At 42.8% G+C, this 25642-nt stretch overlaps 1 protein-coding gene across 2 annotated transcripts in view; it reads right to left on the bottom strand.

Annotated features, from left to right (window-relative positions):
* Positions 1-25642, bottom strand: part of LOC148031827 (uncharacterized) — a 44188-nt gene that overhangs the window by 2429 nt on the left and 16117 nt on the right. The window lies entirely within an intron of this gene.

The following is a 25642-nucleotide window of genomic DNA, read 5'->3' on the forward strand; positions in this document are numbered from 1 at the left end:
AGGAAGTCACATGTTTCTGCTCCAAATGGCATGCTTGTTGAGCTAAAAATGCATTAAAGCCAACCTATAAATAGACAAGCTGCACAACACTCAGTCCTAATCTCGTTTTTGCAGTTTCCAAGTTCCTTATCTCTGCTGTCCACACCCCGTTCGCAAAGATATCACAGTTCAAGCTGCTGCCCATTGCTGTTCATTATCTGGCACCTGCTGTCCAGCCATCTCCATCAATTGGCGAAATTGTTTTTTGCCTAATTCTTGCTGCTGATCAGCTAGCAACTACTGCCCACACTGTTCTGGCCTGTCATCTGCTGCACATGGCTCTCTCTCTCTCTCTCTCTCTCTCTCTCTCTCTCTCTCTCTCTCTCTCTCAGCCATTACCATTGCTAACCATCGCATCTCCACTGTGCGCCTATCACCTCAAACAAGTATCAAAGTAGAAGGTTATCGTGAGGCCGCTTCCCAGAGTCCATTCAAGTTGTTCAAGCTGTCACCTTCAATTTTGACTGGACGCAGGTCATCGGGGCAATTCGCAAAGAGGTTTGGTTTGACAAACCTGTCAGAGATCATAGCCTGTTTCAGGCAGGCAGCAGCAGGCGGCAGCTGCACAGTCCAGCTGCACAGTCGGACTGTGCAGTCGGACTGCCACGTGGCAGTCCGACTGCCTGCAGCTGATTTTTATCAGGCTGCGCCCTATTTTGGCGCCCCATCCTAGGCAGATTTTCGCCTATTTATTGCTGACGTTTTCAGCAGTCTGGCATTCATTCTCTGTCGCAGATTACAGACCGGTGCCGTGCAGATCTCTGTCTCTGTTCGCAGATTTCAGACAGCAGACAGTGCAGACTGCAGCAGACTTCGAGGTGGACAGCAGGTCGCATCGTCGAGGTGGAGACACGCAGTCCAGCGCACTGCGCCCGTGTATATCTTTGTATTCAGCATTCTTTATACAGCAGATCTTCAGTGTACACTGTCTCTTTCTCTCCCTTCTCTCTCTGCGTTCTCGCTCTCTCAGTCCTACGCTTCCGCACCGCTGCACTCTGACATGGTATCAGAGCAGTGTTTGAGGGCTGACTGAGCGCAGAATCGACCTGAAGAGGAGTTTCCATCGCGACACAAATTTGCGTTTTTTGCGTTTAAGGGCAGACAGGAGGGCTGCGCCTTGGAACAAGGCTGAAACGAGTGTGGGCGCACAGGAAAGGAGTACAGGTGGTGGATTTGCTGCTGTTTACTGCTGTTTGTCGCGGAGAAAGTTTGAGTTTTCAACCTAAAAGTGCAGGTTTTGCTTTTTCATCGCCTCCGGCGGGTGAAGGAGCTTCGGGACGCTGAAGAGCCTTAGCAGGCTGAGTCTACTCAGTCAGAGGGGGCTGCTTTTGCGTTTGAGAAGGCATTGCAGGTGAAGATGTCTACAGAGATGGACTTGGAGTTCCAGGCGATTATGGACCGGAAGGTGCCTGTCCTACCGGCTCTTCCTACAGATCAGAAGCTCGACGGCAACAACTACCGCATTTGGCGCGTTATGATGTTGGCCATACTGGAGTCCTATGATTTGGCGAAGTTGGTACAGGAAGATATTGACCGGCCCTCGGTAAGAGATGAGTCCAAACTCTCTTCCGATGCTCGTGCGGAGTTGGCCAGGGCCCAGTCTCATTGGGACAAACTGAATGCCAGGATTCGATCCTTTCTCTTTCTATCATGCACTACAGCCGTGATCGCTCACATCGAGCACTTGACGGTGGCTCGTGAGATATGGCTGGAGCTTGATCAAATGTACAATCGGATGACCCTGATGAAGAGGGTTTCTTTGGAGGTTCAGATGCGGACCTTGTCCGTCAATAAGTCTTCTTCGCTAAGGGAACACATTAACAAGCTAAGGCAGCTACAGATGCAGGTTCAGAATGCGGGGAAGCCCATCTCCTCCGAAGACATGGCAATTACACTCTTGTCCCAGTTGCCGCCACGATTCGGTACATTTTACTCTGCCCTTATTGCTTCAGGGCGAGAGTCTACTCTTCGTTGGGAGGAGTTGGTTCCTATGGTCTTGGACCAAGAGGAACAGTTAAAGGGACAGAATGCTTCCAAGACGGAGGCGTTGACAGGTCAAGCCTCTCAAAAGAAGGGGAAGGACCAAAAGAAGAAGAAGGGGGATAACAAGTCCAAGAAGGACAAGGAGAAGGACAAGGACAAAGATTCCACATGCCATATTTGTGGAAAGACTGGCCATTGGAAGAAGGATTGCCCTGACAAAGACTCGAAGGACACCAAGAAGAAGGACACCAAGGATTCTGGAGCGGTGGCTGCACCCTCATCAGCTGCATTTCTACATCTAGTTGTCATTGAGGACGCTTCACCGAATGCTTCTGATGCTGCGTTGGCGGCTTCCCAATCTCGAGAGTGGATTATTGATAGTGGTGCCTCACGGCACATGACTCCTTCATCGGATGGTGTTGCCCAGCTGCAACCTTCGCGTGGGCAGGTTCTCATTGGAGACAGCTCTTCAGTTTCTATTGCAGGTCGGGGTAAGATGCAGCTTATTCCGGATGGACGAGGTGGCACCCATACTTCAGAAGTTTTGCATGTACCAGGATTGGGGTACCATCTCCTTTCAGTCCATAAGATTTGTTCCCTTGGTCTTCTGGTGGAATTTGACAGTTCTACAGTGCGAGTCCTTGATCGTGAATCGATGAAGGTTCTATCATCTGGATATGAGGAGAACGGCATTTACAAACTGAAGTCTTCCACTGCCCTCTCTACTCTTCTTCTTACCTCACAGTCACAGTCTGAATTATGGCATGCTAGGTTTGGTCACCTGAACTATGACTATCTTCGGAAGGCGTCACGGGGACAGCTTGTTCGAGGGTTGCCGGATATAGTGGTGAGCCAGCAGCCATGTGTCTCCTGCATACGGGGGAAGCAGCATAGAGATGCCATTCCCCACACCGCTTCGCGGCGGTCTACTTCACCGATGGAGTTAGTATCTACGGATCTATGTGGCCCTATGAGGAATGAGTCCCTGCGTGGGAGCTCGTACTTCATGTTGATCGTGGATGACTATAGCAGGATGACATGGGCCTATTTTTTGGCACTAAAATCAGAAGCTTTCTCGCACTTCAGGGATTGGCTTCTCTTTGAGGAGAACCGATCAAGCCGGAAGCTGAAGACCTTGCGATCCGACAAGGGAGGTGAATTTGTCTCTAATGAATTTGCTCGGTTTTGTGCAGATAGAGGAGTTCACCAGGAGTTTGCCAATACGAATACTCCACAAGAAAATGGTATTCTCGAACGGAAGAACCGCAGTGTGATCGAGATGGCGCGCACCATGATGGAGCACCGACAGACCCCCCAGGTTCTGTGGGCCGAGGCTGTGGCTACTGCAGTTCACATCCTTAACCGATCTCCTACTTCGGCCGTGAAAGGGATGACTCCATTTGAGGCGTATTTTGGATCGAAGCCAGATGTTTCTTACTTTCGGGTCTTTGGGTGTGATGCCTATGTTCACATTCCCAAAGCTCACCGTGACAAATTCGAAGCGGCTTCCCGCAAACAGGTATTTGTTGGCTACAGCTCCCAGTCCCAAGGCTACCGACTCTATGATCCCGTCAAGCGGGATGTATATACTAGCCGTGATGTGCGGTTTGTGGAGGTTCCGGCTTCTTCAACGGGTGAGAAGCATCCCGTTCTTGGAGATCCAGGGGAGAGTTTGGCTCCTTCTACAGTTCCACTGGAGCCTGTGCCGTTTGATTATGATTCTGTTTCTGACACAGAGTCTACTGTTCCACCGGATCCTACTGAGGAGTTACCACTGGTGGACATTCCAGAGTCTTCTACTGATGGAGAACGACGAGGGGAGGTTCGGCCTCCTCCTCACTGGGCCCGTGACACACTCCGTGATTCAGGGATCGAGGGGGTTCCTGAGGAGTGGGGACCGCAGGATGGTCCGCGGCGGTCACGGAGGCACCAGGCGCATTCTTCGGAGCTTGTGTGCTCCAATTATTGTTTGATGTCCCGAGTTATGCAGGATCGAGAGCCCACCTCCGTGAAGGAGGCTTTACAGTCCGCCCCATGGAAGAAAGCTATGGAAGCTGAGTTGGAGGCTATTGAGAGGAATGGCACTTGGTCACTTGTGCCACGCCCCCCGAAGAAGAAGGTGATTGGAGTCAAGTGGGTCTTCAAGACCAAATATCTCAGTGATGGTACTTTGGATAAGCACAAGGCTCGCCTTGTTGCTAAGGGTTTTGCCCAGCGCCCAAGGATTGACTGTCATGACACCTTTGCCCCTACAGCTCGTATGGCAACCATTAGAGCTGTTCTTGCTTTGGCTGGCCATAGGAGATGGCCTGTTTATCAGCTGGATGTGAAGTCGGCCTTCCTGAATGGTGATTTAAAGGAGGAGATCTACGTTGAGCAACCTCCTGGCTTTGGTTCTTCAGATGGGAGAGTCTACAGGTTGAAGAAGGCCCTGTATGGTCTCAAGCAGGCCCCGCGAGCTTGGAACGAGAAGATTGATTCGTTCCTCCAGACTCAGTTGGGATATCGGCGGTCCAAGGCCGATCCGCAGCTGTATGTTCACACTTCCGAGGATGGTTGTGTGCTGTTTGTATTATATGTTGATGATTTGATTGTCACAGGTGATGATGCACAGCAGGTCCAGGAGACAAAGTCAGCTTTACATCGGACGTTCGAGATGACGGATTTGGGGCTACTCCATTTCTTTTTAGGACATGAGATTTTTCAGTCTCAGAGGGGGATCTTTCTCTCCCAACAGAGATATGTACAGGAGCTCTTGGTGTCTTTTGAGATGGATGATTGTCGGGCCCTCTCTACTCCTATGGATCCGAACTGGAAGGCCACTTCCCACTCAGCTTCTCCTTTGGCGGATGCTTCCCGCTATCGACGGTTGATAGGGTCTTTGATTTGGCTTCTCAACACCAGGGTTGATCTATGTTTTGCTGTTGGGCTCTTGGCAGGGTTCATGAGTGAACCTAAGACGGTGCATTGGCAGTCTGCTCAGAGGATACTTCGGTATCTGAGGGGGACGTCTGATTTGGGGATTCATTACCCCGCAGGGACAGATGGGTCAGATCTTGTACTTGCAGGTTGGAGCGACTCGGATTGGGCCGGTGACGTGGACCACAGGCGGTCTACAACAGGTTACTGTTTTACTTTGGGTGCAGGTGTTATTTCTTGGAGTAGCAAGAAGCAGCCCACGGTAGCCCTTTCGTCTACTAAGGCGGAGTATCGGGCCGCGTCTTCCACCACATGCGAGGTTGTGTGGCTTCGGAGACTGTTGGAGGAGCTTGGGTGCCCCCAGACTCGTCCAACATTGCTGCGATGTGACAATGAGAGTTGCATTGCCTTGGCGAGGAATCCTGTTTTTCATGCCCGGACGAAGCACATTGAGATCCAGTACCACTTCATCCGAGAAAAGCTTTTGGATGAGACCATCACTGTGGAGTATTGCAAGACGGAGGATAATCTTGCGGATTTGTTTACGAAGGCGCTTCCTCAGGCTCTACTTCGGCAACATTCCAGATCCCTCAGGCTTCTGCCCTGTCCAGGCTCTGAGAGGGGGTGTCAGAGATCATAGCCTGTTTCAGGCAGGCAGCAGCAGGCGGCAGCTGCACAGTCCAACTGCACAGTCGGACTGTGCAGTCGGACTGCCACGTGGCAGTCCGACTGCCTGCAGCTGATTTTTATCAGGCTGCGCCCTATTTTGGCGCCCCATCCTAGGCAGATTTTCGCCTATTTATTGCTGACGTTTTCAGCAGTCTGGCATTCATTCTCTGTCGCAGATTACAGACCGGTGCTGTGCAGATCTCTGTCTCTGTTCGCAGATTTCAGACAGCAGACAGTGCAGACTGCAGCAGACTTCGAGGTGGACAGCAGGTCGCATCGTCGAGGTGGAGACACGCAGTCCAGCGCACTGCGCCCGTGTATATCTTTGTATTCAGCATTCTTTATACAGCAGATCTTCAGTGTACACTGTCTCTTTCTCTCCCTTCTCTCTCTACGTTCTCTCTCTCTCAGTCCTACGCTTCCGCACCGCTGCACTCTGACAAAACCTGCTTCATGTGACCACTTAAGGGTCTTTGGTTGCGAATGCTATGTACATGTACCTGTTGATTGCAGAACTAAACTTGACATGAAATCCCATAGAGGTATCTTCATAGGTTATGGAGATGAAAGTAAAATGGGCTATAGAGTTTGGGTTCCAAGCATAAAAAATGTGCTACATAGCCGAGATGTGGTATTTAATGAGTCAAAGCTGCTGAAAAATGTCACATCTAATTACTTAGACAAAAATAAAGTGAAATTTTAGGATGATCAGCCCTTCAATAGCCATCAGCCACCACTAAAAATTCAGCTCCATTTGATGCTGGTTATAACAACCAACGTATCATCATTGAGCCATATGAAAATGGAGCTTGGGCAACAAAATCAGCATGCTGAAAATGAATTACAGCAGCCTAAAAATGCAGTTCAACAGCCAAATAATGAGGTCATTGGCATTTCTTTGGATGTGGATCCATTACCTAATAACACAAATCTTTAAGTAAAAAGGTCTGCTCATGTCAAGAGACCTATACAAAGGTTTGATCCCTCTTTGGACTGCATTTTGCTTGCAGATGAAGGTGAGCCTCTTACATATAAAGAGGCATTATCATGTGAGTTAAAGAAAAAGTGGAAGCTAGCAATGCAAGAAGAAATGAAGTCATTGTTTCAGAATGATACTTGGGATTTGGTTCCATTACCCAAAGACAGGAAAGCTATTCCTAACAAATGGGTCTGTAAAATCAAGTGTGTGGATGGCAAACCAAAATACAAAGCTTGGCTTGTGGCTAAGGGCTATACACAGAAAGAGGGGATTGACTTTCAGAAAGTCTTTTCACCTCTTGTCAAAATGGCCACTCTTCAGGTATTGTTTGCTATTGTAGCATCTATGAATCTTGAACTTGATCAAATGGATGTGGTATAAAAAGTTTGATGCCTTCATGCTCTCACATGGGTTTAAAAGAAGTAATGCAAATCACTGCTTATAATATAAAGAGAGCTGATGATGGAAGCCTTATTATACTTGTGCTTTATGTGGATGATATGCTTATTGCTGGTAAGCATAAAAGCCAAGTTAATTTATTGATAAAACAGCTGAATTCAGCCTTTTCCATCAAGGACTTGGGTGCAGCTGAACACATTTTGGGCATGCGTGTGACGAGAGATAGAGAGCAATAGTTCTTGTTTCTCTTACAAGAAAAGTACATCAGCAAAGTACTTGATTGTTTTTCTATGGCTGATGCTAAGCCACTTATTGTTCCTTTACCACCATATCTTAAGCTTAGCAAAGCAGATTGCCCAAAAGATGATAAGGCAACCAGCTCTATGAATGGTATTCCTTATGCTTCAGCTTGTGGTTCACTCATATATGCTATGGCTACCACTAGACCTGACATTGCTCATGCACTGGGAGTTGTAAGTAGGTTTATGACAAATCCTACAAAAGCACATTGGGAAGCAATGAAATGCATCTTACGGTATCTTAAGGGCACACAAAGAAAATGCATTTGCTATGGAAAGGGCGTGTTAGATTTGCAAGGGTATTGTGATGTAGACATGGCGCGTGACTTGGATACTCACAAGTCTACTAGCGGGTACATATTTACCTTGACTAGTGAGGTAGTTTCTTGGTGCTCTAGATTGCAAAAGATAGTAGTACTCTCTACCATTGAGGCTGAATATATTTCAGTCATTAAAGCTTCGAAAAAAGCTATTTGGCTTGGTCCTTTGGTCAAGGATTTTGGACTGCCCACCAAAACACTTGTACTTGGATGTGATAGTCAGAGTGTTGTATACTTGGCTAAGAATGCCATGTTTTATGCACGTACCAAACATATTGATGCGTAATATCATTTTATCAGACAAGTTCTGGATGATGGTCTAGTCACACTGACTAAGATCAAAACACAGGATAACCCCACTAAAAGTCTTGCAAAAGCTCAACATGAGCATTACATTCAACTAGTGGGAGTTGGTTAAAGGTTCACTTAGGACCTTCAAGTGGGAGGTTGTTGGGTGTAAAGGCCCTTATGCTACTCCCGTGTGTATATTACTTTACAGATGTGAACACACCCTTGCGGGTGTAAGTGTATTGTACCCTAAGTACAAATACATTCTTGCGGGTGTAAGTGTATTGTACCCTAAGTACAAATACAGGATAACCCTGCAGATGTTCTCACTAAAAGTCTTGCAAAAGCTCAACATAAGCATTGCATTCAACTAGTGGGAGTTGGTTAAAGGTTCACTTAGGACCTTTAAGTGGGAGATTGTTGGGTATAAAGGCCCTTATGCTACTCCCGTGTGTATATTACTTTACACATGTGAACATACCCTTGCGGGTGTAAGTGTATTATACCCTAAGTACAAATACATTCTTTTATTCTTTGTGTGTACCACACTGGTACACACTTATCCATCACTCAACTGCTGTTGTTGCACCTCCATCGACGCGTATATTTTGATTGCTTCCTCTAGCACACTCTTCATCTCTTTGCCCTTCTCCATGGAGGGATTCTTGGGACAAGAGGAGGCAGCTTGTCTATGATAAGACTTTAAAGTCATCACTTGGGTGGATCCTTGAATGATAGATGATATGTCACCTTTCATAGACTTAGTTGCATTAATAACATTGATACCTTTCATGCTAAGATAGGCCTTCGCAGTCGTAATACCATCTATCTCAAGAGCCTTCTCAATAAGGAAATCTTCAAAGACCTTCACTTCAGCCTGTGCTTTAGCCCTTCTCTCCATCAAAGCTTGAATTTTTGGATCAACTTCCAACTCCTTGTATCTTTATATATTCTCATAATCAAAGAAACATACAAATACAAAGTGTCTGAAGCCTTCCAATTGGTCATCAAAATTCTCCTCTTCATCTCTTGACATGGCGAGAAAGTTGAGCCCAAAGATCTTATCATCCTGAAAAGTTCTTGCAAAGAAGTCGTCCTTGCTCTAATACCAATGTAAGCACAAGAAAGAAGGTGAGAATAACAATACTTTGAATTTAACCAACTGGATCAATTATCACTATGAAAATTAGAAGATAGAGAGAGAGAGAAAGACAAAGAGAGAGGAGTCAACACCATGTTGAAAGGGAAACCGGTCCCTCCCCCTTTACACGAATTTATTGAAACAAAACCATGGGCATCAAGTTCCTGAACCATATACAAAAGGGTTGATTTGCTACAATTCTAAAAAATTAGGGTTTTGAAACTTTAATTTCTGTAAACTTGGGCAACAAATTGATTTTCTTCTTTACTGCTTTGATTAGATCAAACTAAGTAGAAAGTAATTCTTGAATGAGAGAGAGAGAAAAATACAAAGCATGTGGCTAAAATTTCAACATGAGAGCTTATTCCAAATGAGGAGAGAGATCTCTAATATATAGGTGTGGAGGCTTGGATGCTCAAAGGTGGAAAGTAGAGACTACAAATGACAAGTGTTTGTTGAAAATGACAAGTGTAGAAACACTTGTCTCTTTAAAATGACACATGTCCTCGTCTAGATGCCACATCTCACTTTTCTAGAGAAAGAAGCTTTCAAACCTTCTATTCTAAAAATCTCTCAAATCGTTAAGAATTTGAGATAGCTGCTGAAGACAAAATTGTTTCTTGCCAAATTCCAAACCCTTTGACGGGAACAAAATTTCCATTTGAATAACTTTCAAAAATAGTAACCTCCTAAATTTTAAGAGTCATCAAATTTAGCTTCTAGAGAGCTTGATTACATAGGTTCACCAATTCATGGTTTGTTTCTTCAATCATGAGCATCCGGTTTCATTATATAGGTTCACTAATCCATGGCTTGTTTCTTCAATCATGAGCATCTAGTTTCACTTTCTGAAATCACTCATTACATGGGCTTCTAGTCAATGTTACTATCTGAGTGTAAAAGTCTTAGTCATCTGAGCTTTCCGGTCAATCTCACCTCTCAACTAAACTTTTAATTTCTCTTGGATATCTCGTCAATGACGACCCAAGTATAATTATAGGGTATTCTAGCCATTGGCCACCCTTAGATAGAAAGATGAACATATAATTATATTTTGAAATACTTAAATAATACAAATCGCCTTTCAAAGTAAATGAGCATTAAATTAATAGGTGCTTGGCAATAGGTGACTGTATTAAACGCAGTCTAGAGCAGGTAGTAAGCAAAATTTAGGGTTCTCTCATGAAGAAAATCAAATTTCTCTCGCATCTTGGCTCTCTCTCACCTTCTGCAACCCATTCTCAGGAGATCTCAGGCATTTTGAGCAGATCTCAACCAAATTTGGACAGCAGAGAGACCTCTTTGTAAACCCTAAATTGCAGAAATTAGAATTTAGCAACTACCTTGGGACCCATACCAACAAGAAAAGGCATCATATACTGAAATCAGCACCTGAAATTCGTGGAATTGACAAGTATTCCAGATGCCAGGCCATCCATTGTAAATTGGGGCAACATTTGGCGAGTTGGAGGTTCCATTTGTGCAATTCCTAGGTGAAATCAAACGGCAATTGGCCTAAATTGCTTGCTCATTGTATATACAGCAAGGGACTTTTGGATCAGCAAAGGAGATTGTAGAATCTCAACTTGTACTCAATTTATTAGCATATAAAGTTAAAGAAATATTGAAAGGGGTGTCAATTTTGGGGCCAACTTGGTGTCTATTGTCCAAGATTATTAAGGCAAATTGTGCATTTCAATTTATGTTTATTTGCTGATTGTTGTAATTAAGTGCTTAATCAGGGAATTACCACCCTTTCCAAGAAGGAAGATTGGTTTCAGTAATATAAGAGCGAGAGAATGCAATACTCTTTCTATTGACATCAACAATCTGCTGAGGAGGAGGAGAAGAAACTCCAATTGCCGCCTTGTATGCCACAACCATGTCTTCAACTACGCACTACTCGGAAGTGATTGACCCCTGCCAGTTTTGTACACCACATGGTCCCTATCCTGATTTCCTCTTGTTCACTGCCTGTCTGTTGCACTACCCAACAGGGGCTTCTTGCCAATCATATCTGTCTCACCTGCCTACCACCTTTACCCAGCACCACAATCAAGGCATGAACATGCAAACACATTTCAAGCACTGTTGCTTTCAAGCTGCATTGACTCCTGCACATGCATCTGACCTGCCACAAGTCATCATCCATCTCTCCTCGCATGTGCCTGATCTGAGGCACTATCTTGTGCCATAGCAGCCCATTGCCTACACCATTCAACACCCACATATTCACAAGGATAAGGTCATAATTTAAGCCTTACTCAACTAATGTTTAAACATTTGCTAAGGGGCAATTCACATAAAAATTAGGATTATTCAATTCTGATCAAAATTTCTCCTAATTTCTTCATTAAAATTCGGGGCTTCTCGAGTTGGCACCTTCCCGCATCCAATCGAGGCATCCAGCAACACATTGGCAACCACTCGAGTTCTACACCTTTGACTTCAAGTGTAAAATGACTTGCCAATTGTCCAATGCTTGGTGATCTTGTCGCAAGCAATTGACATGGATTGCATTACATCAGCATCGACATTGAGGGGGGATTAAAATCCCATCTAAATTTTGTAAATTAAAATAATATTATTAAAAACATTAAAAGTAAACTTATTAGTAAAAATATTTTAAAATTTAGGTGATCGGAATTAGACATTGGCCATGCTTACACATGTGCTAAGACATTCTGTCACTAATTAAATAATTATGTAGGGCCCTCTATCCAGATTTTAATCCAAAATGAGTTCAGTTTATTTGATTTTCTTTCCTTCCACTTCCCAAAGAAGTTACTTTGTAAGGGGGGCTTGTAACCACTTTATACATGAACTCTAAGTTGAGGCTAAAGGCTTTACCCAAGTATTCGGCCTCTAGTCATGTGCCCAATGCCTCTTAGCCATGCCAGCTTTTGATTAGCCTCTAAGCTATGTAGACACACATTTGAACCATGCTTGCCTGTCAGTCCCTAAGCTTGTTGGTAAAGCATGTCATGACCGTGCTCGTGTTACATCTCTCTCATTTATGTATCTTCTTTCCAAAATCATTGTACGGGATTAGACACTGCCTCTTTGAGGACAGACCTTCCCAATTCTTTTCATGTGTTTCGTGTCACAAGTTCAACCACCCATCACCTGAAGGGAGGTTTGTTAGCAATTTTCTCTATGTATGAACACTTTCTGTGTGTGAAAATGTGTGTTAAAGGTGTGAGTATCTTCTACACCTCGCAACATTAAATAAGGGTCTTGTTTGGGAAAACCCTAGGCCTATATAATCACACCCTAGTTCTTGTAGTTTCATATCAAATATCATTATCAATGTATATTGTTTTGTGTACTCTCTCTTTTTTTTTCGTGAAGATAATTGAATTAAGTAGTAAATATTTACATTAGACCATCAAGTCAGCATTCTCTCTGTGTATCTCTTACTTTCTGTTACATCAGACCATTAGGCCATCCGAGAATCTCTCTCTCTCTCTCTCTCTCTCTCTCTCTCTCTCTCTCTCTCTCTCTCTCTCTCTCTCTATGGAACCGACATGGCCCACCTCACCCCACATTCAATGTGATCTGAACTCCCCCCTCCATACACCTCTCCCACTCAGAGAGGAACTTGGTCATGCACATAGTTGCCAAGGGTTTCTAAAACGGGAGGTATGAAACAGGTTTCATATGAGTTTCATAAAATGTTAGAAATAGGTTTCATTCGAGATATAAAAAAATATGAAAGTTTTAGATACATACATTGTATAACTCATGTGACGTAGAAAAAATAGATTGACATTATTCATTATTTTATATTTGCATGCATCATGGTTGGCTATCCATGCCCAACATCAACTTTAGCTATAAATGAAGCCATCAATATATCCAATCATCATGGATAACAACTCAAAGTAAAACTTTGGCAATCAATGTCAATATCCATGTGAACGTGTTAAGTAATTCCACTATAAACAATGATTACAAAAGTCCCAAGATATTTAGAGTATAGCATTTGTGAAAGTTTAAATAGGTGTTTCGTACATTTATGAAACGCCTAGGTATGAAACGGCATTTCTTGGCAACTATGGACATGCAACATGATCTCTATCAACTACGCATACAACACACACAGATCTCACCCCAACAATCCCTTCCCACGAAGATGTCCTAGTGAGAAAACCACTTCATGAGGACCACAGCAAATGGTTTTAGTACCCGAATCCTTGAATGTCTACATGCCACATGAGATGCAAGTAGCCATTGGCCAGTCAAGGTTTCATCTCATCAACTCAAGATCTAGGCATAAAGAGTAGCTCATGTTCCTTGAGCCGAGTGGATGTTGGCTCTATCGAGAGGAGATGGAGAGCAAGGAGCACTTTTAAATGTAGAGCCTACAATACAGTCCAAATCAAATACCCCACACTCTTCAAGGAGGACACCTCTCTCAGATCAATCATGCAGTCACCAGACCAACACCGCTTAGGTTCTTGGTTGAGATTCAGAGGCTCCACACATCATTACTACAAGATGGTACTACACAAAGGAAAGGAAGGCAGTCACAACTCACTAATTTCTTCCAAACACTAACCACACCCCCAATACCTACATAGAGAGAGTGACAATCTAGAGAGCTGAGGATATTAGAGCAACACGCCAACCACAGAGGCAAGGATACTAGATGTAGAGGTTAGACCAGACAGAGATGAGGGAGATTCACCGGCACCACAACCAAAACTTGGCAGAGTTGGGAGATCAAACCAAATATTACCCCTATGCTAACTCCTCAGGGATGTATGGCATATTCTACCCACCAATTTCAATTAGGTGGAGCTAGATATTATTGTATCTTCATAGCCAATTGCACAATTAGATGTATACAACTCCACATACCCCCCCCCCCCCCATTAACTATTTTGACATACATACATATATACATATATATATTCTACTACAACAATAAAGTTTGCACGAAATGGGAATGACAAGCTTATCTCCCCATACCCCTCGCACACGGGGGGAGAAAGACAGGAAATATAATGCAATATGGAGCCCATCTAAACATGTGATTCACTCAAATGTGCAAAGTTGTGTGAGATTTGCAAAATAAAGCACGACGAGCTAGAAATTGTATAGAAGCAATTGAAAACATGTATAGGTAGAATGCTTGGCACCATGCGGGCTGATTTGGCATAGATGCTATCGAATCGTAAGGCTGAAATAGAAGGGCAGTTTTATGCACAGTTTGTGTCATGGAAAGAGGATATTGAACGGGGTATGCGTGAAAGAAACCTGGTCATCACCGAGTTGAGAGAAGAATTCATGGAATGCAGAAGAGAATTGGAAATACTAAAAAAAACATGTCTCAAAATCATGTTGTGAAGGAACTCCAAGAAGGGCTGAAAGAATGTAAAAGGCACATGGAATTTCCGATCACCCTAAAGGTATAAGATGAAATTAAAGAGATTCGTGTCCACATGGAAAAATAAATTAATTCATGGGCCAAAGTGATAGAACAAACACAAGCACAAGTGAAGGAAACCACCCAAGGGATTGACATGGTTAAAAAATGAAAAACGTCACCCATCCATAAAGCAAAGGTCATGAACGCCACTCTTGAGGAGGAGGCAAATTATAGTGCACGCACATTACGAGTACGTGTAGTGGGATGGACTAAGAAGGGCATACCCCAAAAAGATGCAAAAGCACTTGGGGCAAAAATAGGTGCAAATGACATGCCAATTAGGGATGCATGGTGTGTGGGTACAATGAATGTCTTAATTCTTATGTTTGAGGATATGGAAAGAAGAGGGCTTTCTTGCCCAAAAGGGGAGCCTTAAAAGGGGAGAAGATATACTTGGATGAAGACCTCACTCCGGCCCAACTAGCACATAGCAAAGAGCACATGCCTTGGGTCCTCCAAGCTCGTAAGGAGGGGAAATTTGCAATGTATCATGATAGATGGGTAATTATCACCAATTGTCAGTCCAAATGACAATGTGAGGCCTATGAGATAGTATGGAATATAATGGAGCTCTCTAAATAGACACTAAATATTTTGAGGACACTTTCAAAAATGTAGATATTGCCATGTATACTGAGATACACTGGTGCAGTGGTAGGCATTCACCAAAGGTATGAGAATATAGATAGCATTCAATTTTTCGCCACCAGTCACGGCCTAAGGAGGTGACCAAAGGACCTAGAGAAGTAGCTATATTATTTAAGGAGTTTCGTGATGGAGTATATGTTATACATAGAGAAATTGAGGCACCCTATGGATCCAAGTATGCAGAGATGGATATAGAGTTATTTATAGCAATTGGCTACTTTCCACCATCCAATTCTAAGTATGCACCATCAAGAGATGCAGCAAAGAAGTCCCCTTACATGCCACTATATGAGGACATTTAGTAGTGTTTGCAAACCAATCATTCAAACCTTTAGGAGTACTATAAGGCAAGGGAAGATGAGGCTATCCATGTGCCACATGTCTAGTGGATAAAATTGCAAGGAGCTCTAGCTATCCTGAGGGAAACTTTGGAGGGAACCAGCTACTAGAGCATGAGTACTAGGAGAAGCATATGGGGAAGCAACGAGAGGCATAGCCCCACCCAACTGTCCAAGGGAAGTAGATGCAATCATGGCCTACTATGGTTTCTTAGCTAGGGGACCCTATACCTTAGTACAACACTCCTCGTCTACATGGCTTGATCTCTCGTAATGTGTACAAAACCTATTCTTTTCAAGGAGTTGTTGCCGAGTGGGTTTGGTTTCTTTGTTTCCGTCTAAGAAACGGGTGTCACCCTTGTTTTGCATTGCCCTCACAACTCTCACCTCCAGTTTTCCCTTGCAAAGAAGAGGCAACCAAACCTCTCTTTGAATAAGAATGTGGGGAGGACAACTTGTGAACTTGATCATGCAACCGTGCATAACACAAGAATTGACTTTGAACTCATAGAAGATTGGCAAGTGAGGCAACAAAATGATGTGTTGGATAAACTAGAAGTAAAAAGAATGTAACCCAATCATCATCTGACTTCAGTGAGCCAATAGTGGCAAACTTAGCAACAAGTAACAGCCTATATTTGGTCAACTTGACTTTTACATCATCCCCTTCCTTAATATAAAACTCTTGAAGCTCAATATCAAGATTGAGACATTGGATTCGATCTCTCGTTGCATAGTGCTCAAGGAGATGACTCCAATACTCAAATGCAAAAAGAAAGTGGTGTAACTAAGAATGAAACTGAAACCAACCTTCCTTCTTTGAAAGGGTTGTAATAACCTAATTTAACAATAACTATAGCAAGTAAATAAATCAAATAAATTGAAATGCACACTTTATCACTTCAATCTCGGACAATGGACAGCCTGTTGACCCCAAAACTAGCACCCCCTTCTAGTATTTATTTATCTTCAATTACGAATGGATGGGGTACAACTAATATTCACTAATCTCCTCAACTAATCCAAGTGTCTCTTGCTGTCATATACGACCAACAAGCCTTCAAACCAATTTGTCCCTTGGTTTGCTCAGGGATTGGCCTTCACCCTACTCCTTACAAGACAAACTTAGTCCTAAATTTAATATTGGTTGGCCGGCCTCTTAAATCTCCTTGAAATTTTTCAATTTCAACTACTGCAATTTAAGTCTAAGACCCTCAGTTCTGAGCACACATTCTAAGGTAGGTATCAAACCCTAATTTCTACTGTAAATTAGAGTTTACATCAAAGATTGATCGAAGCTCAAATGGCTGCATTTTGCTAAGATAAATTAAGAGATGATCGAGGATGAGAGAAAATGCTGTAAAGAGAAAATTTAGATTTCCATTGCAAGAAAATAAAAGACATTAGTTGCTGCCTATGTAGACAGTCGTGAAAGCTGCCTCCGCTAATGCAGCACCCCGAATATGATGTTGCATAGCTGAAATAGCCCTCAAATCACTATCATCTACTACTCTTCTAGGCATATCACTACTTTCTAGAGAGTCTCCTACTCGTTGGAAATGACCCGTCAATTGTTGCAGTAGCAATGGCAACCCTCTCTCTCTCTCTCTCTCAACTTGCACAAGGCTAGAATAACCCTCTCTCTCTTTTCTAGCCTCTCAAAAACGTTTTTTCCACTTGCATGGGAAAGCTTTGCCAAGTGGCGGCCTTCTAATCTCATTTTCCAACAATATCCATCTTATTGTATTTTCAGAATATAATTCTTTTTTTTTAAGAAACACTTGAAATCTAAAATATGCCTTGTAGGTGTGCCCAAGGTTTGAACTCACACACCCATGTACACATCCACACAATTTAACCACTTGAGCTATAAACCTATTGGGATTTAAAATATAACTCTAAAAAATAATTTAATATTTATTTTCATATCAAAACATAATAATTTCACCAGTCAATAATTAAATTAGCTAGGCCAATTTGTTTCCCAAGTATCGTTGAGTAGTTATTGACCCTTAGACTAGCATTAAGTTAATTAATTAATGTCTAGTCTCTAATATAAGTCCTAACATTAGTGGTGGCCAATAAATTGGCTTGGGCCCAAATCTGACATCGGGTACCACCTAGTACCTATCAAGCATAACTTATTATAACTTTTACCTTCGGCACCAACTGATATCTCAAGATCCTATGTTCCACGTGATGAAATAATTAACTTACACCTCACATGTGCAAGTCACCTTTGCACATTTGATTAACTTTTAATCAAATGCTAAGTAAAGTATTAAAATTTCACATCCTAGTAGCAAACCTCCCCCTTGAAATCCTTGCAATCGTCCTTAGTTGCACTACAATGTGCCAAAGCAAAACATACTGTACTAAAATTTTCCAAAAGGCATCATAGTGTAAAACAACATTGGCCACTGCTACTTAACCAAGCTAATGCCAAACACTTACTGAAAATTTCCAACCAGCATAAATATAACATAAGACTCATAAAAAATCCACAACTACTGCCAAAAATTCATAGAATGTATTTCCCATTAGCATATCTCAATTGCTCTTGCCAAACAACCATAGCAAAGCATAAACCATGGTTGAACTATCAATGGCATTTAGAAAACATGTTGTTGTCTACAAAACCAATTGAATACCACTAAGAACGGATGATCGTCCACTAAAAACCAACAATTGATAATCAATCTCTAATGATTATACACTGATGCATATTGATACACACCGATACACATGTATAGTTTCAAAGCTACAAGTGTAAAACCATACCATATGCATACCAAACTTCAATGACTCATACAATTTCAGCCTATAAGCAGTATCATTGATTCTCTCCAGCACTTGAAAGGGCCCATAGTATCTCATACTCAACTTTAGATACAACCTCTCTTTACCTTTCATCTTTTTTAGCCTCGTCTTTTCAATACACAGCAACATATAATCTCTCTCTGCAAACCAAAAAGCTCGCCTACGCCAATCACCTACCTTCTTTTGCTTCTTTTGGACCTCCGAATAGCATACTTAACCTTTCATAGTGACTGACCATTGCAAAAATAAGTGTGTCGTATGATCAGCCTTTATCGTTGAAATTTTAACCTCTTTTTAGCCTGATTTTCAGATCTACCGCTTTTCTCAATCTTTGACTTCTTCGTATTAGACTTCTCACCAATGTCTTGGAAACCCAATTTTTTCCCATGCAACAAAGCATAAGTTGTAGCAACCATTTCTATGAGCTAAGACATGCTAGACATGGCAGACTTAATGCAAAAATCCCTACTTACTTTAGGCAGCCCACATACATACTTTTCCACTTGCTCATGAAGAGGAATTGGACGATAAGAAGTCGCTGGTAGAAAGGCATCTCAAAACTTCTTATTATACTATTTCAAGTTCTTGCATTGTGTTGTATCAAGCTTGTTCCAGGCTATCATTATGTCCACCTCAAATGTGCTAGCCAACCAATTCCATGCAAACATTTGCTTTGAATTGTACCCATTTTGACAATGCTCTACCTTGCATTAAGAGCATCGACCACCACTGCAATGCATTTCCCTTCAAGAAAGTGGATGCCTTCTCAATCTTTGAGGATTTGGTGAAGTTTCCTCCCAAATAGAATGCATCAAATTGTTGAATAAATATCAAAGCTTTCAGGCTATCTTGTGCACTCTTAAAGGACTCAAACTTCACCCCTTTCCACCCTCATCATCAGTCTTTTGCTGCCCCTTTGGGAGTCAAGTCATCATACACTAGCTACAACAAAAGGGCGCATTTGTTGTATTTGCATCATAACCAACACCAAAAGAAGCATTTGCATGACCAGCACTCGTTTCTTGAGCCCCATAAGCACTTAGGGATGCAAATGCATCACCAAACATGCCATTTTGTATCTCAATCATCATGCCAATGCTACCATACATGGGGTTATGCATATTACCAACCGTACTTGAATACATTGAGCCTTGCACACCATGCATTAGTTGCTACATTCCATAAGGAGTTTTGGCCCCTAACCCACTATAGCGCGAAAAATAGTACCACCACCAAAGTATCCTAGCTGCTCCAACATTACATGCATGCCAAGTTATCCAAAACCTATTGGATTGGCACTACCAAGATGGCCTTGCATTTGGGTATCCAATCCCATTGATACCATTTGCTTTTGCTCATCCCTAACCTTAGGTGCATCTTTAGGCTATGGTAGTTGTCCTTCGGAAGTTTCTTACTGCCCAACGGCCTTTGAAGATAACATCTTATTTTTGCCCTTGCTTTCCTTTTAGGGAGGGAGAATTCAAAACATCTCTCAAACTGTGGATCTTTGGCCAATTGAACAAATATGTTAGCTGCTACCTTCAACACAAGCTTGAATTGGTCACCATATTCTTCACCACCTTGCAGGTCATTAGCATCTTGTAACCTTGAAGAACCCACATCTTAGTCAACAACCACATTTTCTCCTTCTTGTCCATGTTGTAAGCTTGTTTAAAGATTAGGCACTACATTTTTCCCTTCATTATGTGCATTTTCAGAATGAAATGCATCATCACTGCTTGATCCCATCTCACTATAAGAGGACATACTTGCTGCAAATGCTCAGCTAAACACAATTTCAGCACTAGAACGAAGTTTCTACCTTCAATCAAGTGCTGCAAGTCCACCAAGATAAAGGGATTTGATAGTTTTCCGGCAATGCAACCTTGAAAGTTGAAACGAACCTTCCTTCTTTGAAAGGGTGGTAATAACCTAATTTAACAATAATTACAGCAAGTACATAAATCACATAAATTGAAATGCACACTTTACCACCTTGATCTTGGACAATATACAATCTATTGACCCCAAAACTGAGAGCCCTTATGGTATTTCTTTATCTTCAATTGCAAATAGATGGATTACAACTAAGATTCACTAATCTCCTCTACTAATCCAAGTGCATCTTGCTATCATAAATGACCAACAAGCCTTCAAACCAATTTCCCCTTGATTTGCTCCAAGATTGGCCTTCACCCTACTCCTTACAAGACATATTTAACCCCAAATTCAATATTGGCTAGCTGGCCTCTTGAATCTCCATGAAATTCTTCAATTTCATCTGCTACAATTCAAGTCCTAGTCTCTCAATTCTAAGCGCACATCCTAAGGCAACTGTCAAACCCTAATTTATGCTGTAAATTAGGGTTTACGACACAGATCAATCAAAATCTCCACCTCCAATGGCTCAAATGGCTGGATTTTGTTGAAATAACTTGAGAGATGGCTAGAAAATGAGAGTGAATGTTGTAGAAGAAGAAAATTCAGACTTCCATCACGAGAAAATGGAAGAAATCAGCTGCTTCTCTATCACCATGAAAGTTGTCTTCACTGATGAAACACCCCAAATATGATATTGCCTAGTTGAAACAGCCCTCAAACTGCTATCATCTACCACTATAGTTTCTTCTAGGCATATCACCAACTCCTAAAGATCTCCTGCTCGCTGAAAATGGCCTATTAATTGTTGTAGTAGCAATGGCAACCCTCTCTCTCTCTCTCTCTCTCTCTCTCTCTCTCTCTCTCTCTCTCAGCCTCAGCTTGCACAAGGCTTGAATGACCCTCTCTCCCTCTTTCCTAGTCTTAAAAATATTTTTCTTACTTGCATGTGCAAGTTTTGCCAAGTGGAAACCTTCTAATCCCGTTTTTCAGCATTATTCAGGCTATTAAACTAATTTTTAGAATATTAATTTTGAAAATTAACTTAATCATTATTTTAGTGCCCAAAAAAAACTTTCAACAGCCAACAATTAAGTTAGTAATAATTGATCCTTAGACTAGCATTAATTAAGTAATTAATGTCTAGTCTCTAACATCACCACTAACATTAGTGGCAAATAAATTGGTCTCGGCCCAAATCTAACACCAGGTACCATCTAGTACCTATTAGCTATAACTTATGACAACTTTTGCCTTTGGTACCAATTGATATCTCAAGGTTCTAGGTCCCACACGATGAAACAATTAACTTACACCTCACAAGTGCAAGTCATCTTTGCACATTTAATTACCTTTTAATCAAATGCTAAGCAAAGCATTAAAATTTCATGTTCTCCTAATAAGAACTTAGTAAACAATCCCTACATTAACTCAACATTGACTGTGGCATTTCAAGCTCTCCATTAATGGATGTGATTAGGGTGAGTCATTCTAGGGTCTAACATAGGCTCTAGAACAATGACTAGGTCCTAAAGATCTCGAGAATCAAGCACTTGTGCATCAGGTTAAACCAAGTGGTGAAATTTGTATTAGGGGATATAGTCAATTCATTGTGAGTCTATGCATATCCCAACCGGTTGGGCACATTTGTTTTCACTATGATGTGGTCACCAGATTTTAGGCACCTATTCTATGGCCGACTGGTACATTTTATGATGGCCGACTTGCACTTTATTAGCCCTAGATTTATGGCCGACCTGTTCATGATTTGGCCTATGTATAGGCTTGCACTCCCTCCTCTAGATTGTATCACTCTGGATACTTTCACAACAAGTTCTATTGGAGAGAGGGAATTGTGCCAATGCCCACAAAGCCAATGACTCACCTTGTTTCTATACTATCTCATCTCTTGGTATATGGGTTCCATTTCCCGAGCATCTCTTTCCTTCTGAGTTCTTTGTGCACTGTTCTTCTTTTGTTTGTAGTGTTTCTCTTTTCTCCTCTCTCTTGTGTTGTGCAGTCTATTGCAGCAGATTTACAAACTTCCATCATTGCACCCACTTTTGACATGGTATCAAATGACTGTGTTAGGCCGCATGGTTCTCATTTCTTCTGCTACAGATTTGCACTTTACACTATCTGCTCTGACTCGGTGCAATACCTGCTGCCAATTTTCAGCCTGTTTCTGCCCTGCTCAACCTGTGTGTTAGCTGCAGCAATTTGTGTTTTGTGTTAGCAGACTGAGGCGACCAGTTTTCATGCAGGATGACTGCATTTAATGCTGTCCCTGCCTGCTTTTTTTTGCTTAGCATCTGCGTTTTGAGTTTCTGCTCCTGTGCAAGGCTGGGCAACAATGTCTTCAGGCTGGTTTTTGTCTTTGGTGGCTGCAAACTTTGTGTTTTGCCCTTTCGTGGCTGTGTTCTGACTTCTGGTCTATTCTTTCCGGTTTTCTCTCTTTTTGCAGCCATCATTTGTTTTCTGATCAGCTTCTACATGATCCACTGCTCACCTTTAGAGACGGTGGGTGTGTATCTGTTCTCATGTTCTTTTCACTACACTCTCACTAATGTTGATCCTTTCTCTATGTGCTTTCTTTATTGCTCAAACTCTTGAAACTGTTGTGAGTCTATTTTGTTGGCACAACTCTATCCCTCAAGATCCTTTGCCTCTATTCATCTTCTTTGTATCTCCCTCATCATGGCTCCTCCGACTTCTCCTTCTAATGATCAGCATACAAACATTGCTTACTCATCCAAGTTCATGATGACTTGTTTGATAGATAGCAGGATTGGCTCCTAGTATGAGTTCACATGAGAGGACACTTTGGCAGTTTGGTTGGCCAAAGGCAAGGAATCCATGGTCATTTATGCATTGCAGCATTGGTGACAGAATGGTCACATGTGCTCCTTCGGAGGCATTGCTGACAAACATCGAGAGCTCCTATAAATCTTCTCTATTTTCAAGAGCTAGTATGATCAACATTGATGTCACGTTCTATCCAAGGCACCTTGTTAGTGGCCTATACACCCACTGCTTGGGTATCCATGGTCCTATCTAAGGGTCATTTTTGTATGTACTATGATGACTCATAATCATTTATATTGTATTGTACCAAATCGCCCATAATTTGAGAGAGGGTGTTAGCAAATATAGTCAATTCATGTGTGAGTTTCTACATGTCCCAAAGGGCTAGGCACATTTCTTTTCACTCTGATGTGGTCACCAAATTTTAGGCACCTATTGTACAGTCAATCGATACACTTTATATTGGCTAACTTGTATTTTATTGGCCCCAAATTTATGGTTGTGACTTGCATTGTTCCTATATTGTCTCATATCTTGGTGTATGGATTCCATTTCCCAAGCATCTCTTTCCTTCTAAGTTCTTTGTGTAGTGTTTTTCTTTTCCGTGCAATGTTTCTATGTTCTCCTCTCTTGTGTTGTGCAATCTATTCCAATAGGTTTACGCACTTCCATTGTTGCACCCACTTCTAACAATTTGACCTGTTGAAATGAGTCTTATCCATGAAGGCATTCTTGGCCATAGCAACAAGAGTGGTAGTGTTGCATGAGGAATAGGATGGATAGGGTAGGTAGGGTAGGGGAGTGGAATAAACTTGGGGAGAATGCATGCGGGATGTGTACACAATGGATCCAAAAGTATGGGATGACTAGTGGGCATAGGCATGATAGCCACATGGGTAGCCCAAGGAGGAGGGATAGGGACACGATATGCAGAGGATGGAAATCCCTAGATGAGTAAGTGACAACACACCATGGGCAGAGGATGGAAATGTTTGGTGCAGTCGGACTGCCACGTGGCAGTCCGACCCACTGCAGGCTGGGCATTTCTGGCGCCCTATTTCCAGGCAGTTGTCGGCTATAAATAGCCGACATTCTCAGCAGTCTGACACACTTCTCTGCTCGCAGATTACAGACCGGTGACACGCGCAGATTCCATCTCTGTTCGCAGATTTCAGACAGGAGACAGTGCAGACTGCAGCGGACTTCGAGGTGAACAGCAGGTTGCATCGTCGAGGTGGAGACACGCAGTCCAGCGCACTGCGCCCGTGTATATACCTGCATATCTTTGTATTCAGCACTCTTTATACAGCATATCTTCATCTTCCACTGTCTCTTTCTCTCTCTTCTCTCTTTGCGTTCTCTCTCTCTCAGTCCTACGCTTCCGCACCGCTGCACTCTGACATGGTATCAGAGCAGTGTTTGAGGGCTGACTGAGCGCAGAATCAACCTGAAGAGGAGTTTCCATCGCGACACAAATTTGCATTTTTTGCGTTTAAGGGCAGACAGGAGGGCTGCGCCTTGGAACAAGGCTGAAACGAGTGTGGGCGCACAGGAAAGGAGTCCAGGTGGTGGATTTGCTACTGTTTACTGCTGTTTGACGCGGAGGAAGTTTGAGTTTTCAGCCTACAAGTGCAGGTTTTGCTTTTTCATCACCTCCGGCGGGTGAAGAAGGTTCAGGACGCGGAAGAGCCTTAGCAGGCTGAGTTTTCCCAGTCAGAGGGGGCTGCTTTTGTGTTTGTGAAGGCATTACAGGTGAAGATGTCTACAGAGATTGACTTGGAGTTCCAGGCCATTATGGACCGGAAGGTGCCTGTCTTACCGGCTCTTCCTGCAGATCAGAAGCTCGACGGCGACAACTACCGCATTTGGCGCGTCATGATGTTGGCCATCCTTGAGTCCTATGATTTGGCGGAGCTGGTACAGGAGATCAACCGGCCCTCGGTAAGAGATGAGTCCAAACTCTCTTCCGATGCTCGTGCGGAGTTGGCCAAGGCTCAGTCTCATTGGGACAAACTGAATGCCAGGATTCGTTCCTTTCTCTTTCTATCATGTACTACAACTGTGATCGCTCACATCGAGCACTTGACGGTGGCTCGGGAGATATGGCTGGAGCTTGATCAGATGTACAATCGGATGACCCTGATGAAGCGGGTTTCTTTGGAGGTACAGATGCGGACCTTGTCCGTAAATAAGTCTTCTTCGCTACGGGAGCACATTAACAAGCTAAGGCAGCTTCAGATGCAGGTTCAGAATGCGGGGAAGCCGATTTCCTCCGAAGACATGGCGATCACACTTTTGTCCCAATTGCCGCCACGATTCGATACATTTTATTCTGCCCTTATTGCTTCGGGGCGAGAGTCTACTCTTCGGTGGGAAGAGTTGGTTCCTATGGTCTTGGACCAAGAGGAACAGTTAAAGGGACAGAATGCTTCCAAGTCGGAGGCGCTAACAGGTCAAGCCTCTCAGAAGAAGGGGAAGGACCAAAAGAAGAAGAAGGGGAATAACAAGTCCAAGAAGGACAAGGAGAAGGACAAGGACAAAGACTCCACATGCCATATTTATGGAAAGACTGGCCATTGGAAGAAGGATTGCCCTGACAAAGACTCGAAGGACACCAAGAAGAAGGACACCAAGGATTCTGGAGCGGTGGCTGCACCCTCATCAGCTGCATTTCTTCATCTAG

The sequence above is a fragment of the Lygodium microphyllum genome, chromosome 9, assembly GCF_053477565.2.
Source record: "Lygodium microphyllum isolate KBCC chromosome 9, Lygodium_microphyllum_v1.1.10, whole genome shotgun sequence".
Lineage (NCBI taxonomy): Eukaryota > Viridiplantae > Streptophyta > Polypodiopsida > Schizaeales > Lygodiaceae > Lygodium > Lygodium microphyllum.